At 35.6% G+C, this 5,504-nt stretch overlaps 1 long non-coding RNA gene across 1 annotated transcript; it reads right to left on the bottom strand.

The window, feature by feature from the left end:
* Positions 1–2,360: 2,360 nt before the first annotated feature.
* On the bottom strand, positions 2,361–5,492 carry LOC106883608 (uncharacterized). Its single transcript, XR_001411144.2, has 2 exons — positions 5,318–5,492; positions 2,361–3,955 (listed from the first exon to the last, which is right to left on the bottom strand). It is a non-coding gene; the product is annotated as an uncharacterized LOC106883608 (long non-coding RNA).
* Positions 5,493–5,504: the final 12 nt, after the last annotated feature.

Here is a 5,504-nt window from a genome sequence, read left to right as displayed (position 1 = left end):
TATATATATATACATACATACATACATATATATATATATATATATATGTATATATATATATAGAGAGAGAGATAGATAGATAGACAGATACACACACACACATATATGTGCGTGTATATAAATATATATATATTATATACATGTACCTATGTAGTTATCTAGGAATCCATAACTCAGGAAGAATATACACTCGTATACTTATCAGTAGACTGAGTATGTTAACCAAGGTATACAGTATTACAGATCCATTACAGTTAATCTTGCCAATCAGTTTTGCCATGGGTATGATAAGTGGATGTTAGAGAACAGCATGGTTAAGTAATACCATGTGTTCCTCAGAGATGGTAGGTATGGAAAAAATATGGCAACTGCTCACTGTTTTTTTTCATTTTTCCAATATCTTCCATCTCTGAAAACCATGAAGTATTTCTTAACTGTGCCGTCATCTAATATCCTGTGTGTGTGTGTGTGTGTGTGTGTGTATAAGCACCTTTTGAGTGTTGGGCTTCATGGAGGCAATGACAAATGACCAAGTGCTTGAGAAGAAGACCCATCAAGCCAGTTGTGGCAGATACTAGTGTCACACAACTGGCACTCATATTAGTGGCACATAAAAGCACCCATTACACTCTCAGAGTGGTTGATGTTAGGAAGGGCATCCAACTGTAGAAACCATTCCAAATCAGACTGGAGTCTGATGCAGCCCCTCAGCTTACCAGCCTTGGTCAAACCATCCACCCCATGCCAGCATAGACTATGGATGTTAAATGATGAATGATGATGAAATATTTAAGTATTGAGTATTTAATGTCCATCTTCCATGCTGGTATGGGTTGGAAGGTTCGAGAGGAGCTGGCTAGCTGCACCAGACTCCAGTTGTCTGATTTGGCATGGTTTCTACAGCTGGATGCCCTTCCTGATGCCAACCACTTTACAGAGTGTGTTGGGTCCTTTTTATATGCTTCTGGCATGGGTGCATTTTCACTGCATCGCCATGAGTGCATTTCATGTAGCACTGGCACCTCTGAAGGACCAGCCTGTATGTATGGATGTCTGTGATTTTACTTAGCTTGATGTGTCTTCTCGAGTACAGCAAATCGCCGCAACTCGCAGTCCCTTTATATATGTGTATACGCACGCACACAGACACACACACACATATATATATATATATATATATATATACACACTTTATTTGTGGGTTAACAAAGCTACAAATGGTTTCATGTAAAGAGAAATCTTTCAACAACTATCAAGCCTGCCACATAAGAATGCTGGTACTCATCTTCATCACACACAAGCACACACACGTTTACTTGTTTATAGTTTCAGCTTAGAGCTGCGGCCATATATTACATATACATACTACTAATAATTTACACTCACACACACATATATAAGGGAAAAGAGATGAAGTGGATGGGGTACACAGAAAGATAGTAAAAATAGTTAGACAGACAGATAGATAGATAGATGTGTATGTATGTATGTATAGATAGATAGATAGAGAGATATGTATACATAGACAGATAGATAGATAGATAGATAGATAGCTTAGACAGATAAAAATAAAGCAAAATGGCTAAAATTAGAATGATGAATGTATAAATAAGTTAATAAAACAGTTTATAAAAAGATTGCAGTCAGAAAGAATGTCTGGAAGAAAATGAAGGGAAAATAATATTTGTCTGCTGTTTCCAAAGTTTCAATCAAATTTGAAAATAAATGCATTAAGATTCTTCTCCATAGCCTCAGGTTAATAACAGTCAGATATACATTATTAAAATCTTGTGGAACTTGGAACTGTATTGATTTATTATATAAGTGGAAAGCCTTGGATTATGCAAGAATGAAGGAGGAGAGAGATTGCATGGTGGTCATGTTTTCTCTCTCAAGGATGTCAGTGATTACAATGAATTAGATCACAATTTCAGTGACAAGACAATGATTGGAGTTTCTGATCTGAGATTGAGTATTAGAATGGATCTTGTTTGCATGACGTTTCCCATGAAATGTTTGTTTTGGCATGACATATCAATGGCTGGATGATGCCCTTCTCAACACCAATTACTTCACAGTAATTGCACTGGGTGCTTTTTACAGGGCCCCAGCACCAATACGATAACCATGTAACACACAAGACAAGAACCCTTCAACTGAGGGGCTGCAATATCGAGGAAAGTGGCTTTATGCTACAGAAAGAGAGTTTACAGTATGGAGGAGAGACAGCAACATTAACATCAACATTAATAGTTGTAGATATTAAGCTTCCTTTTATGCAAAGCATTCACTGGCTACTTGCAGTCATGTGCATTGCTAAACACACACACAGAAACAATATAAAAACAACAACAACGATATAAAAGCTTTAACATATTTATTCCACAGTACAAATAATAATTTACTTCCACCTTTTGTGGACATAATATAAGAATAGTAATCTTTTCTTTATTTGCAGCAAAGACAATACAAATCCAAGGGGACCAGTCAATTACATCGATCCCATTGTTTCCCTGGTACTTGATTTATCAACCCCGAATGAATAACAATAATAATAATAGATTCTAATCTAGGCACAATGCCAGCAATTTTGATGGCAGGAGGGGTTACTCAGTTCAATCGATCCCCACTGTACTTGACTAATATTTAATTTTTTAAATTTAATCTGAAATGATGAAAGGAAAAGCTGACCTTAGTGGGAGTTGAACTTGGTATATATAAGGCTGGAACAAATACCACAAGGTAATTTCTCCAATGCTGTAATGGTTCTATCGATCCACTGCTCTTCATCCATTACAAGGTCCAGTCCTTGTTTGTTGCGTGGAGGCTTGTATGCCTCAATGACACTGAGCACTATGCCAGCAGTGCACAAGTTCCTGATAGGGCCTCCCATGCTGGACAGGTCAAAGGACAGAGGGCAGACTAAGAGGGACCATCTCTTTGCACAGGTAAAAATGGGTTTGCATAGGGCCAACACCTTTACCTGAAAACAAAAAGTAGTAACAGAAGCATCAATGACAACACTAAACCCAACAAGACCTGGGGTAGGACTGTCCAAGAAAATTGTGTCAATGGCCAATGCTCGTAAGCAAGTGACTGCTCTAAGTAATAATTTCTAACATAGGCATGAGGCCTGAAATTTGGAGGAGGGAGTGGGGAAGTCAGTTACAGTAACCCCCACCATCAGTACTCGGCTGGTACTTTATTTCATCAACCACCGAAGGGACGAGAGGCAAAGTGGACCTCAGCGCAGCAAGATATACTGGATGGCATTTTGTCCAGAATCTGTTAATCTGCCACTGTTACCTTATATCATAAGAACAGTAATAAATGTATAATGAAGCTGGTGCAATATTGGTGCCAGTTTTAGAGCTTTCATTTTAAAAGGAAACTCAACAAAGTTAACGAAAGTAGTCTATTATTTCAGCCTAATGATATGAGATATTAAATAATTACATAGCTCTCTCTCTCTGTCTTCCTCTCTCTCTCTCTCTTTCTTTCTTTCTTTCACAAGTCCCATTCATAATTTCTTATTGTAAATCTCTTAAATACTTTTAACACTTACTATGAAACTTTTTCCCCATCTCTCTCTCTCTCTCTTTTAGTTTTACTCTTCCTTTCTGTTAGCTCTCTTTCCCCTTGTTCCTTCTTTATTTCTCTCTCTCTCTCTCTCTGTCTCTCTCTCTCTCTCTCTCTCTCTCTCTCTCTCTCTCTCGGTACCTCACTACTTTTTATCAAGTCTCTTAATTTTCATCATCTCTCTCTCTCTCTCAAAAACACATATACACAGATAAGCTTTAAGTGCAGAAAAAGAAAATGCAAAAAAAAAAATTTAAAAAAAAAACGTTTTCCCAATTTTAATATTTCAATCAGCTTTCTTTACTGGTTTTGCCTGGATTTCCAGATCGGTAAGCATTTGGTCCCAAACAACAAACTGTTTAGAAAGGGTGGTGATCTAAAAGATTTGATTTAAGGCTTATAACTGAAACAATGAACCTGACTGGAAAAAAAAAAAAAATAATAATAATTGCATATTGAAAGAATTACATAATTATATCATTAAAAGTAAAGAGGCTATGAGAATAAGGTGACATGAGATCTCAGGTACCATATATATTCCAAATTGCAAGTTGAATTTTTCAGGCCAAAATTTACAGCCAAAAAAAGGCTGGCTGACTTACACATTCAGATGTGCTTGGAGGACCAAAAATTCCATGTGAAATGCAGCAGGGTTTGGAGAAAGACAGTGATGATGCTTAAATGTTTGCACTACATCAGCTTGTATGGCAGAAAATATAGTACTTTGAAGAGGTTACAGTAATAAGAAACTAAAAGTACTAGGGCCTTAATCATTTTGATACCAACCTACCTGAAACAACTCCTGGTTCCATGATAAAAGCGTCTTGTTTTAACTCTTTCATTACCGTATTTATTTTGAGATGCTCTGTGTTTCTTTCAATTATTTTAAATATAAAGCTAGTGTTAGGAACATAAATTGTGATTAAGGTTTGGTGGAAGATTTTAATTCAAATCTTATGAAAACAAGACATTTGTACCACGGAGCCAGAGCCTGTTTCAGCCGGGTTTAAATTAAAACCTTCCATCAAAATTTCATGTTAATTTCAGTTCCAAACACCAGCTTAAAAATGGCAAAGTTATTTCACAAAATTCTTCATTATTTTCAAAATGACTGAAACAAGTAAAAGAGTAAAGAGGAGTAGTCAGCTTCTTCTTACCTAGAAGGTCTTTGCGGCAAAAAAAAAAAAAAAAAGGCTGGTTACAAGGAATAAAAATGGAATATGTTTTTGGGTAAGTGACAGAATGCTCCTCCGCTCTGTATAAGTAGGAATCAACTACATTATTGAAGTGACAGATATTGAATAATAGTGACAAATCAACTACTAAAACATATGTAGTTATATCTTTTTGAAATAATGATAAAAATTAAGTTTGTTTGAGGTTATAAAAATGTGACAGATGTCTGCGACTGTCTTACAAAACTAATTAATTTATGAGTGTAGTGACAGCTAAAGTCTGCTGATACATATCATAGTAAAAGTCTAGCATTAAAAACAATAGACCAAAGCTTATTTTACAGAATGAATTTTATAGGACGAGGATCATGGGAATGGTTTGATGTACCTCACCTCAGTGATGCAAGTGTTGGGAAGATAAGCGATAAAAAAAAAAAAAGCTTCGTTGATATTAGCAGAATATGAAATTTTAAATATTGCAGGAAGAGAAGAAGAAAAAGTGTTTGATCATGTTATATCAGTTGATTTTTGAAGACATTTCTGTTTCTATATAAAAAGGATACCACAGAATTGTAAGTAGCAAGCAGTGCTTTCACTTTATCTGTCAAATGAGCAGCTTGGTCCTAAAACAGAAAAGGAAAAAAGAAAAAAAAAAAAACAAGAAAGAAAATTATTGTATGTTAATTGATAATTTTATAATGTCTCAGCTTATATCAATATGATAATTTTTGATCAGTGAGACAGATATTA

Source organism: Octopus bimaculoides, chromosome 12 (genome assembly GCF_001194135.2).
Source record: "Octopus bimaculoides isolate UCB-OBI-ISO-001 chromosome 12, ASM119413v2, whole genome shotgun sequence".
NCBI lineage: Eukaryota > Metazoa > Mollusca > Cephalopoda > Octopoda > Octopodidae > Octopus > Octopus bimaculoides.
Note: the sequence above shows the minus strand (reverse complement) of the source record. Positions and strands in the feature narration are given on the sequence as shown.